The following is a 13,746-nucleotide window of genomic DNA, read 5'->3' as shown; positions in this document are numbered from 1 at the left end:
ATCCCTTCTCAGATTCCACAAAAACAGTGCTACCAAACTGATCCATAAAAAGGATCGTGTAACTCTATGAGATGACTTAACACATCACAAAGCACTTTCTCAGAGAGCTTCTTTCTAGTTTTCATATGAGGATATTTCCTTTGTCACCATAAGCTTTAACGCACTCCTAAATACGCCATTGCAGATTCCAAGAAAACACTGTTAGCAAATTGCTCAATGAAAAGAACAGTGTAACTCTGTGAGATGAATTTACATATCAGGAAGCAGTTTCTGAGAAAGGTTATTTCTGGTTTTTATGTGAGGATATTTCCTTTTTCACCGTAGGTCTCAAAGTGCTCACAAATGTCCCTTTGCAGATTCCAAAAAACAGTGTTAGCAAACTGCTACATAAAAACAAAGGTGAAACTCTCTGAAATGAATTCACACATCGAAAAGAACTTTCTCAAGAAGCTTCTTTCTAGCTTTTATCTGAAGATATTTTCTTTTTCACCATTTACCTCAATGTGCTCATGAATATCCATTTGTGGTTTCCACTTAAATAGTGATAGCAAACTGCTCCAAAAAAGAAAAATTACATCTGTGAGTTGTCTTCACACATTGTAAAGCAGTTTCTCAGAAAGCTTCTTTTTGTTTATTGTCGAGGAACATTTCCTTTGTCACATTAGTCTTCAATGCTCTCCCTAACATCCTATTGCAGATTCCAGGAAAACAGTGTTGTCAGACTGCTCATTGAAAACAACAGTGTAACTCTGTGAGATGAATTCATGCATGATGAAGTAGTTTCTCAGAAATCTTTCTAGTTTTTAATTGAGGATATTTCCTTTTTCACCATAGGTTTCAATGTGACCCAAAATATCCCATCTCAGCTTTCCCAAAAACAGTGCTACCAAACTGTTACATGAAAAGAGTGGTGTAACTCTGTGAAATAAATTCACATATCACAGAGATGTTTCTCAGAAAAACTTCTTTCTAGTTTTAATCTGAGTATATTTCCTTTTTCACCATATTAATTAAAGCATTCCTTAATATTCCACAGCAGATAAATTGAAAAAAGTGTTAGCAAAGTTCTCAATGAAAAGAACGGTGTAACTCTGTGAGATGAGTTCACACATCCCAAAGTAGTTTCGCAGAAAGCTGGTTTTTGGACTTTTATCTGTGGATATTTCCTTTGTCACCATAGGTTTAAATGCATTCCAAAATATCCTACTGCAGATTGCACAAAAACTGTGATTTCAAACTGCTCAACGAAAAAAAAGGTGAAACTCTATAAGATGAATTCACACATCATAAAGCTGTTTTTCAGGAGGCTTCTTTCTAGTTTTTATCTGAGGAAAGTTCATTTTTCACCATAGGCATCAAAGGGCTCTGGAATATCCCATTGCAGATTCCATGAAAACAGTGTTAGCAAACTGCTCCAGGGAAAGAAAGGTGTTATTCTGTGAGATTAATTCACACATCACAAAGAGCTTTCCCAGAAACCTTCTTTCTAGTTGTTATCTGAGGATATTTAATTTGTCAATATAGGCTTCAATGCAGTCCAAAATATCCCTTCTCAGATTCCCCAAAAACACAACTAAGAAACTGTTCCCTGAAGAGAATCATGAAACTCTGTAAGAAGAATTGACACATCAGAAAGTGGTTTCTCGGAAAGCTTCTTTCAAGTTTTCATATGATGATATTTCCTTTGCCACCACATGTCTCAAAGCACTCTCAAGTATTCCTTTGCAGAGTCCAAGAAAACAGTGTTAGGAAACTGCTCAATGAAAAGAACAGTGTAACTCTGTGAGATGAATTCACACATCACAAAGCAGTTCTTCAGGAAGTTTTTTTCTAATTTATATCTGATTATATTTCCTTTGTCACTAAAGGATTCAATGCGATCCAAAATATCCCTTCTCAGGTTCCCCAAAAACAGGTAGTGTGTAACTCTGTGATATGAATTTACAAATCACAAAGCAGTTTCTCGGAAAGCTTCTTTCAAGTTTTCATATGATGATATTTCCTTTGCCACCACATGTCTCAAAGCACTCTCAAGTATTCCTTTGCAGAGTCCAAGAAAACAGTGTTAGGAAACTGCTCAATGAAAAGAACAGTGTAACTCTGTGAGATGAATTCACACATCACAAAGCAGTTCTTCAGGAAGTTTTTTTCTAATTTATATCTGATTATATTTCCTTTGTCACTAAAGGATTCAATGCGATCCAAAATATCCCTTCTCAGGTTCCCCAAAAACAGTACTACCAAACTGCTCCATGAAAGGTAGTGTGTAACTCTGTGATATGAATTTACAAATCACAAAGCAGTTTCTCAGAAAGGTTCTTTTTGGTTTTTATCTGAGAATATGTCCTTTGTCACCATAGGCTTCAATGCCCTCCCAAATATCCTATAGCAGATTCCACGAAAAAATTGTGATCAAACTGCTCATTGAAAGAAACGGTGTAACTCTGTAAGATGAATTCACACATCACAAAGCAGTTTCTCAGAAAGCTTCCTTCTAGCTAATATCGAAGGATATTCCCTTTGTCACTATAGGCCTCAATATGCTCCCAAATGTTTCATTGCATATTCCACGAAAAGAATTTTGGCAAACTGCCCCATGAAAAGAATGGTATAACTCTGTGAGATGAACTCAGACATCACAAAGACCTTTCTCAGAAAGCTTCCTTCTAGTTTTTAACTGAGGATATTTCCTATGTTACCAGAGGCTTCAATGTGATCCAAAATATCCTTTCTCAGATTTCCCAAAAACAGTGCTGCCAAACTGCTCGAAGAAAAGTATTGTGTAACTCTGTGAGATGAATTATCACATCACAAAGCGGTTTCTCAGAAAGCTTCTTTCTACTTTTTATATGAAGATTTTCCTGTCACCATAAGCTTCAGTGAGCTCCCAAATATCCAATTACAGATTCCAAGAAAACTGTGTTAGCAAACTGCTCATTGAAAAGAACAGTGTAACTCTGAGAAGGATTCACACATCATAAGGATCTTTCTCAGAAAGCTTCTTTCTAGTGACTCTCTGAGGATACTTCCTTTGTCACCATATGCTTCAATGTGATCCAGAATATCCCCTCTCAGATTTTCCAAAACACTCTGCAATTCTGTGAGATGAATTAACACATCACAAAGTGGTTTCTCAGAAAGTTTCTTTCTAGTAATTATCTGAGGATATTTCCTTTATCGCCATTTGCCTCAGAGCACTCCCAAATATCCCATGGCAGATTCCACAAAAACAGTGTTAGCAAACTGCTCCACGAAAAGTAAGGTGTAACTCTGTCAAATGAATTCACACATCACAAAGCAGTTTCACAGAAAGTTTCTTTATGGTTTTTATCTGAGGATATTTCCTTTGTCACCATAGACCTCAATGCACTCCCAAATATTCTATTTCAGATTCCATGAAAACAGCGTTATCAAACTTCTCAAGGGAAAGAGCACTGTAAAGATAATAGATGAAATCACACATCACAAAGAAGTTTCTCAGAAAGGTTCCTTCAAGTTTTTCTCTGAGGATACTTCCTTCTTCACGAGAGGCCTCAATGTATTCCCAAATATCCCTTTACAGATTCCAGGAAAACAGTGTTAGCCAACTGCTCCATGAAAAGAAAGGTGTAACACAGCGAAGTGAATTGACACATAACAAAGAACTTTCTCAGAAAGCTTCTTTCTACATAGAATCAGAATATTTCCTTTGTCACAAGAGGCTTCAATGAGATCCAAATATACCTTCTCAGATTGACAAAAAAAGTGATAACAAGCATACCTTCTCAGATTGACAAAATCAGTGCTAACAAACAGTGCCATGAAAACAATCTTGTAATTCTGTGAGATGAATTCACAAATCACAAAGCAGTTTCTCAGAAATATTCTTTCTAGTTTTTGTATGAGGATATTTCCTTTGTCACCGTAAGATTCAATATGCTCTGAAATATCCCATAGCAGATTCCAAGAAACCAGTGTTAGCAAACTGCTCAATGAAAAGAACAGTGTAACATAGAGAGGTGAATTCACACATCACAAAGCAGTTTCTCAGAAAACTTCTTTTTCCTTTATATTTGAGGATATTTCTTTTGTCACCACAGGCTTCAATGCACTCACAAATATCCTATTGCAGTTTCCACGAACAGTGTCATCAAACTGCTCAATGAATAGAATGGTGTAACTCTGTGAGATGAAATTACACATCACAAAGCTGTTTCTCAGAAAGGTTCTTTCTAGATTTTATCTGAGGATACTTCCTTCTTCACCATATGCCTCAATGCATGCCCAAATATTCTGTTGCAGATTCCAGGAAAGCAGTGTTAGCAAATGCTCCATGAAAAGAAAGGACTAAATCAGTAACATGAATTCAAACAACACAAATAACTTTCTCAGAAAGCTTCTTTCTACTTTCTTATCAGGGGATATTTCCTTTGTCACTGTAGGCATCAAGGCAATCCAAAATATCCCTTCTGAGATTCCCCAAAACACTGCTACCAACTGCTCCATGAAATGAACACTGTATCTCTGTGAGGTGAATTCACACATCACAAAGAAGTTTCTCAGAAAGTTTCTTTCTAGTTTTTAACTGAGAATAATTATTTTTTCACTATAGGCCTCAATGCAGTCCCAAATATCCCTTTGCAGAATCCACAAAAAGAGTGGTAGCAAGCTGCTCCATGAAAATAAAGGTGTAACTCTGTGAGATGTATTCAGATATCACCAAAACCTTTCTCAGAAAGCTTCTTTCTAGTTTTTTTGTGAAGATAATTTCTTGTCACTCTAGACTTCAATGCTATCCAAAATATCCTTACTCAGATTACCCAAAAACCGGGCTAAAAAATTGATCCATGGAAAGAATTGTGTAACTCTGGGAAATGAATTAACACATCACAAAGCGGTTTCTCAGAAAGCTTCTTTCTAGTTTTTATAGGAATATATTTCCTTTGTCACCATAAGTTTCAATGTGCTCCAAAATATACTATTGAAGATTCCTAGAAAACAGTGATAGCAAGTTGCTCAATGAAAACAACAGTGTAACTGTGAAATGAATATACACATCACAAAGAAGTTTCTCAGAAAGCTTCCTTGTAGTCTTAGTCAGAGGGTATTTCCTTTGACGCCATAGGCTTCAATGCGATCCAAAATATCCCTTCTCAGATTCCCCAAAAACAGGACTACCAAACTGCTTCATGAAAAGGAATATGTAATTCTGTGAGATGATTTCAGAAATCACAAAGCAGTTCCTCAGAAAGGTTCTTTCTAGTTTTTATCTCAGGATATTTCCTTTGTCACCATAAACTTCAATGCCCTCCTAAATATCCCTTTGTAGTTTTCAAGAAAACAGTGTTAGCAAACTGAACAATGAACAGAACAGTGTAACACTGTGAGGTGAATTCACACATCACAAAGCAGTTACTCAGAAAACTTCTTTTTGGTTTTTCTATGAGAATATTTCCTTTGTCACCATATTCTTTGTTGCACTCCCAAGTATCCTACTGCAGACTCCATGAAAACAGTGTTATCAAAAGGCTTAAAATATCACAGCTTAGCTCTGTGAGATGAAATCACCAGTCACAAAGCAGTTTCTCAAAAAGCTTCTTTCTAGTTTTTATCTGAGGATATTTCCTTTTTCAACATAGCCTCAATGTGCTCCCAAATATCCCTTTGCAGATTCCACGAAAAGAGTATTTGCAATCTTCTCCATGAAAAGAAAGGTGTATCTCTTTGAGATGAGTTCACACATCTGAAATAACTTTCTCAGATTGCTTCTTTGTAGGTTTTATCTGAGGATATTTCCTTAGTCACCCTAGGTTTCAAGATGATCCAAAATATCCCTTCTCAGATTCCCCAAAAACAATGCTAACAAACTGATCCATGAAAGGAATCATGTAACTCTGTGAGATGATTTAACACATTATAAAGCAGTTTCTCAGAGGTCTTCTTTCTAGTTTTTATATAAGGATATTTCCCTTGTCACCATAAGCTTCAATATGCTCCAAAATATGTCATTGTAGATTCCAAGAAAACAGTGTTAGCAAACTGCTCCATGAAAACAACAGTGTAACTCAGTGCCTTTAATTCAAACATTACAAAGTAGATTCTGAGAAAGCTTTTTTCTAGTTTTTCTATGAGAATATTTCCTTTTCCACTATAGGCCTCAATGCACTCCCAAATATCCCTTTGCAGGTTCCATGAAAACAATGTTAGCAAATTGATACATGAAAAGTAAGGTGTAACTCTGTGTGATGAATTCACACATCAGAAAGAACTTTCTCAGAAAGCTTCTTTCTAGTTTTTAATCTGACCATATTTCCACTGTCACCATAGGCTTCAAATGCCATTGAAAATATCTCTTCTCAAATTCGCCATAAACAGTGCTTCCAAACGGATCCCTGAAAAGAATTGTGTAACTCTGTGAGATGAATTAGCACGTCACAAAGCGCTTTCTCAGAAAGGTTCTTTCTAGTTTTTATATTAGGATATTTGCTTTGTCAAATTAACCTTCAAAGCGCTCAGAAATATCCCATTGCAGATTCTAAGAACATGGAGTTAGGAAACTGCTCAATGAAAAGAATGGTGTAACTCTGTGATATGAATTTACACAACACAAAGAACTTTCCCAGAAAAATTCTCTCTAGTTTTTATGTGATGATATTTCCTTTGTTACTGTAGGGTTCAATGCAATTACAAACATCCCTTCTCGGTTTCCTCAAAAACAGTGCAATCAAACTGATCCAAGAAAAGAATCATGTAACTCTGTGAGATGAATTCGCAAAGCACAAAGCAGTTTCTCAGAAGGTATCTTTCTAATTTTTGTCTAAGGATACTTCCTTTCTCATGGTGTCAACGCACTCTGAAATATCCTATTGTAGATTCCAAGAAAACAGTGTTAACAATCTGTTCATTGAAAAGAGCAGTGTAACTCCGTGAATTGAATTCAGACCTCATAAAGCAGTTTCTCAGAAAGCTTCTTTTTGGTTTTCCTATGAGAATATTTCCTTTGTCAACATAGGCTTCAATTCACTCCCAAATACCATATTGAAGATTCCATGAAAACAGTGTTATCAAACTCCTCAATGAAAAGAATGGTGTAACTCTGTGAGATGAACTCACACATCACAATAACTTTCTCAGAAAGCTTATTTCTAATTTTTATCTAAGGATATTTCCTTTTTCATTATATTCCTCAAAGTGCTCCCAAATATCCCACTGCAGAGTCCACGAAAAAAGTGTTAGCAAACGGATCCATGAATAAAAACGTGTAAATCTGTGGGATGAAATCAGAAATCAGAAAGTAGTTTCTCAAAACTCTTCTTTTTGTTTTTTGTCTAAGGATATTTCCTTTGTCACCATAAGCCTCAATGAAATCCAATTTATCCATTATCAGATTCCCAAAAAACCGTGCTATGAAACTGCTACATGTAAAGAATGGTGTAAATCTGTGGGATGAAATCAGAAATCAGAAAGTAGTTTCTCAAAACTCTTCTTTTTGTTTTTTGTCTAAGGATATTTCCTTTGTCACCATAAGCCTCAATGAAATCCAATTTATCCATTATCAGATTCCCAAAAAACCGTGCTATGAAACTGCTACATGTAAAGAATGGTGTAACTCTGTGAGATGAATTCACATATAACAAACCTGTTTCTCAGAAAGCTTCCTTCTGTTTTTTTTCTAAGGATATTTCCTTTTTCACCACATTCCTCAATGTGTTCCAGAATATCCCATTGCACATTCCACGAAAATAGTGTTAACAATCAGTTACATGAAAGGAAAGGTGTATATCTGTGACATGAATTCACACATCACTAAGCAGCTTCTCAGAAAGCTTCTTTTTGGTTTGTGTCTGAGGATGTTTCCTTTATCACCATAGGCTTCAATGTGCTCCAAAATATCCTAATGCAGATTCCATGAAAATAGTGTTAGCAAACTGTTCCAATAAAAAAATCATGTAACTCTGTTAAATGAGTTCACACATCACAAAAGATTTTCTCAGAAAGCTTCTTTCTACTTTTTATCTGAGAATATTTTTTATATCAACATAGGCTTCAATCCAATCCAAAATATCACTTCTCTGTTTTCCCAAAAACAGTGCCACTAAACTCATCCATCAAATAATCATTTAACCCTATGAGATGAATTAACATATCACAAAGTGGTTTCTCAGATATTATCTTTCTAGTTTTTATATGAGAATATTTCCTTTGTCACCATAAGATTCTATGCACTCTGAAATATACTAATTTCAGAATGCTAATTCGAAGAAAACAGTGTTATCAAACTGCTCAATGAAAAGAGTGGTGTAACTCTGTGAGATGAATTCACACATGAAAAAGCAGTTTGTCAGAAAACTTCTTTCTAGTTTTTATCTGCGGATATTTTGTTTTTCACCATAAGCCTCAATGTGCTCCCAATTATCCCTTTGCAGATTCCAGGAAGGCAGTGTTAGCAAATTGCTGCGTGAAAATAAAGGTTTAACTCTGTGAGATGTATTCACTCATCACAAAGAATTTCCTCAGAAAGCTTCTTTCTAGTTTTCATCTGAGGATATTTCCTTTGTCTCCATAGGCTTCAATGTGCTCCCAAATATCCTATTCCAGATTCCACGGAAACACAGTTAGCAAACTGCTCCATGAAAATAATCTTGTAACACTGTTAGATGAATGCACACGTCACAAAAGAGTTTTTCAAAAAGCTTCTTTTTGTGTTCACCTGAGTATATATCCTCTGTCATCACAGAATTCTATGTGCTCCCAAATATCACCTTGAAGATTCCATGAAATCAGTGTTATCAAACAGCACAATGAAAAGAACGGTTTAAAACTGTGAGATGAATTCACACATAAAAAACCAGTTTCTCAGAAATCGTCTTTGTTGTTTTTATCTGAGGATACTTCATTTTTCACTGTAGGCCTCAATGCACTCCCAAATATCCCTTTGCAGATGCCACGAAAACAGTGTTATTAAATTGCTCAATGAAAAGAGCAGTGTAACCATGTGAGAGTAATTTACACATCACAAAGCATTTATTCAGAAAGCTTCTTTCTAGTTATTTCTGTGGATACTTCCTTTGTCACCATAGGCTGCAATGCAATCCAAATTATCCCTTCCCAAATTCCCCAAAAACAGTGCTACCAAACTGTTCCATGAAAAGTATAGTGTAACTCTGAGAGCTGAATAAACCAGTCACAAAGCAGTTTCTCAGAAAGCTTCTTTCTAGATTTGTCTTAGGATATTTCCTTTCTCACCATATTCTTCGATGTGCTCTGAAATATCCCATTGCATATTTTGGGAAAACAGTGTTATTAAACTGCTCAATGAAGAGAATGTTGTAACTCTGTGAGATGAATTAACACATCACAAAGGAGTTTCTCAGAAAGCTTCTTTCTAGTTATTGTTGGTGGATACTTCCTTTTTCACTGTAGGCCTCAATGTGCTCCCACATACGACTTTACAGATTCCACAAAAACAGGGTTAGCACACTGCCCTATGAAAACAAAGTTTTAACTCTGTGAGATAAATTCACATATCCCAAAGAGTTTTCATAGAAAGCTTCTTTGTACTTTTTATCTGAGAATATTTCTTTTGTCGCACTAGGCTTCAACACAGTCCAAAATATTTGTTCTCAGATTCACCAAAGAGTGCTACCAAACTTCCCCATGAAAAGAATCATGTAACTCTGTGATATGAATTCAAAAAACACAAAGCAGTTTCTCAGAAGGCTTATTTTTAATTTTTGTCTGAGGATATTTGCTCTGTCACCATAAGCTTCAATGGGCTCTGAAATATCCCATTACAGAATCCAAGAAAACAGTGTCAGCAAACTGCTCAATGAAAGAACAATGTAATTCTGTGAGATGAATTCACACATCACAAAACATTTTCTCAGAAACCTTCTTTCTTGTTTTTATCAGAGGATATTTAATTTTTCACCATGTGCTCCCAAATATCCTATTTCAAATTCCACAAAAAGAGTGTTAGCAAACTGCTCAATAAAAAGAAAGGTGTAACTGTTTGAGATGAATTCACACATCAAAAAGAACTTTCTAATAAAACTTCTTTCTAGTTTTTATGCGAGGATATTGCCTTTGTCATTATAGGCTTCAATGAACCCAAAATATCCTATTGCAGATTCCACAAAAACAGTGTTATCAAACAAATCAATGATAAGGGTTGTGTAACTCTGTGAGATGAATTCACACATCATAAAGCGGTTTCTCAGAAAGCTTCTTTCTATTTTTTATCTAAGGATATTTCCTCTTTCACTATAGGCCTCCATGCAAGCCCAAATATCCCTTTGCAGTTTCCACGAAAACAGTATTAGCAAACTGCTCAATAAACTAATAGTGTAACTCTGTGAGATGAACTCACACATCGCAAAGCATTTTCTCAGAAAGCTTCTTTCTACTTTTTATCTGAGGATATTAACTTTGTCACCATAGGTTTCAATGTGATCCAAAATACTCCTTCTCAGATACCCCAAAAATAGTGCTACCAAATTGATCCAAGAAAGGATCGTATAAATATGTGAGGTGAACTGACACATAACAAAGTGGTTTCTCAGAAAGCTTCTTTCTACTTTTTCTATGACGATATTTCCTAGGTCACTATAAGCCTCAATGAGCTATGAAATGTCCCATTGCAGATTCCAAGAAAAGAGTTTTAACAAACTGCTCAATAAAAAGGACAATGTAACACTATGTGGTGAATTCACAAATTGCAAAGCAATTTCTCAGAAAGCCTCTTTCTAGTTTTTATCTGAGGATAATTCCTGTTTCACTATAGGCCTCCATGCACTTCCATATATCCCTAACAGATTCCACGGAAACAGTGTTAGCAAACAGCTCAATAAAATAAATTATGTAACTCTGTGAGATGTATTCACACATCTTAAAGCAGTTTCTCAGAAAGCTTCTTTCTAGCTTTTATCCGAGGATATTTACTTTTTCACCATAGGCCTCAACATGCTCACAACTATCCCTTTGCAGATTCCACAAAAACAGTCTTAGCAAACAGCTCCATGAAAGCAAAGGTGAAATTCTGTGAGGTGAATTCACATATCACAAACACCTTTGTAAGAAAGATTCTTTCTGATTCTTATCTGAAGATATTTCCTTTGTCACCACAGGTTTCAATGCAATCCAAAATATCCCTTCTGAAATTCCCCAAATACAGTGCTACCAAACCGATACATGAAAAGAATCATGTAACTGGGTGAGATGAATTAACACATCACAAATCAGTTTCTTACATAGCTTCTTTCTACTGTTTCTATGAGGATATTTCCTATGTCACCATAATCTTCAATGCACTAAAAAATATCCCATTTCAGATTCCATAGCAACAGTGTTAGGAAACTGCTCAATGAAAAGGACATTGTAGCTCAGTGAGAGGAACTCACATGTCACAAAACAGTTTCTCAGGAAGATTCCTTCTTGTTTTTAGCTGAGAATATTTCGTTTTTCACACTAGGCCTCAATGCACTCCCAGTTATTCCTTTGCAGATTACAAGAAAAGAGTGTTAGCCAACTGCTCCATGATAAGAATGGTGTAACCCTGTGAGATGAATTTACACATCACAAAGCAGTTTCTCAGAAGCTTCTTTCTAGTTTTTATCTGAGAATGTTTCCTTTTTCACTGTAGTCCTCAATGGGCTCCTAAATATCCCATTGCAGACTCCATGAAAACAGTGTTAGAAAACTTCTCCAGGAAAAGAAAGATGTAGCTCTGTGAGATGAATTCACACATCACAAAGAGTGTCCTCAGAAAGCTTCTTTCTAGTTTTTATCTGAGGATATTTCCCTTGTCACCATAGGCTTCATTGAGGTCCACAATATCACTTCTCCAATTTCCCAAATACAGTGCTACCAATCTGCTCCATGAAAAGAATAATGATACTCTGTTAGGTAAATTCACAAATCAAAGAGCAGTTTCTCAGAAACTTCTTTCAAATTTTTGTCTGAGGATATATCCTTTTTCACCAGAAACTTCAATGCGCCCCAAAATATCCCATTGCAGATTTCAATAAAACAGTGTTAGCAAACTGCTCAATGAAAACAGCAGTGTAACTCTGGGAGATGAATTCACACATCACAAAGGGGTTTCTCGTAAAGCTTCTCTCTAGTTTTTGTGTGACAATATTTCCTTTGTCACCATGAACCTCAAAGTGCTCCAAAACATCCCATTGCAGATTCCAAGAAAACAGTGTTAGCAAACCACTCAAGGAAAAGAACAGTGTAACTCTGGGAGATGAATTCACATATCACAAAGCAGTTTCTCAGAAAGCTTCCTTCCAGGTTTTATCTGAGCATAATTAATTGCCACCATAGGCTTCAATGCAGTAGAAAATATCCTTTCTCAGATTACCCCATATCAGTTTTACCAAACTGATCCATGAAAAGAATCGTGTAGCATCATGATACGAATTAACACATCACAAAGCAGTTTCCCATAAAAATTCATTCTAGTTTTTATATGAGGATATTTCCTTTGACACTATAGGCTTCAATGCAATCCAAAATATCCCTTCTCGTATTCCCCTAAAACAGTACTACCATACTGCTCCATGAAAGGGATCATGTAACTGTGTGAGGTTAATTCACGTATCACAAAGTGATTTCTCAGGAAACTTCTTTCTAGTTTTTATCAGAGGATATTTCCTTTCTCAAAATAGGTTTTAATGCAATCCAAAATATCCTTTCTGAGATTCTCAAAAAAGAGTTCTATGAAAATGATCCACGAAAAGAACCTTGCAGCTCTGTGAGATGAATTAACACATCAGAGAGCAATTTTTCAGAAAGCTTCTTCCTAGTTTTTATAAGAGGATGTTTCATTTGTCACCATAAGCTTCAAAGTGCTGCAAAATATCCCCTTGCAGATTCAAAGAAAACACTGTTAGCAAACTGCTCAATGAAAACGGCAGTGTAATTCTCTTACATGAATTCACACATCACAAAGCAGTTTCTCTGAAATTTTTCTAGTTTTTGTCTGAGGATATTTCCTTTTTCACAACAAGCTTCAATGTGCTTTGAAATATTCCATTGTAGATTCCAAAAAAAACAGAGTTACAAAATTGCTCCATGAAAACAACAGTGAAATTTTGTGCATTGAATTCAAACACCACAGAGCTGATTCTCAGAAAGTTTCTTTCAGGATATTTCCTTATTTAGTAGAGGCCTCAAGGTACTCCAAAATATCCATTTGCAGATTCTACAAAAACAGTGTTAGCAAACTTCTCCATGAAAAGAAAGTGTAAATCTGTGAGATGAATTCACACATCACAAAGAACTTTCTCAGAAAGCTTCTTTATAGTTTTTATTGGTGGATATTTCCCTTGTCACCACAGGCTTCAATGAGATCCAAAATATCCCTTCTCAGATTCCCCAAAAACAGTGCTATCAAACTGATCCATGAGAAGAATCATGTAACACTGTGCAATGAATTCTCAAATCGCAAAGCAGTTTTGCAGAATATTTCTTTCTAGTTTTGTCTGAGGATATTTACTTTTCCCAATAAGCTTCAATGTGCTCTGAAATATCCCCATGGTAGATTGCAAGAAAACAGTGTCAGCAAACTGCTCAATGTAAAGAACACTGTAACTCTGTGAGTTGAATTCATGCATCACAGAGCAGTTGCTCAAAGAGCTTCTTTTTGGTTTTCCAATGGGGATATTTCCTTTGTCACCATAGGCTTAAATGCACTCCCAAATATCCTGTTGCAGACTCCAGGAAAACAGTGTTATCATATGTCTGAAAGAGAAGAATGGTGTA

This window comes from Colobus angolensis, unplaced genomic scaffold (assembly GCF_000951035.1).
Source record: "Colobus angolensis palliatus isolate OR3802 unplaced genomic scaffold, Cang.pa_1.0 Scaffold348, whole genome shotgun sequence".
NCBI classification, from domain to species: Eukaryota; Metazoa; Chordata; class Mammalia; order Primates; family Cercopithecidae; genus Colobus; species Colobus angolensis.
The sequence above is the reverse complement of the archived record's forward strand: the minus strand, read 5'-3'. Positions refer to the sequence as shown.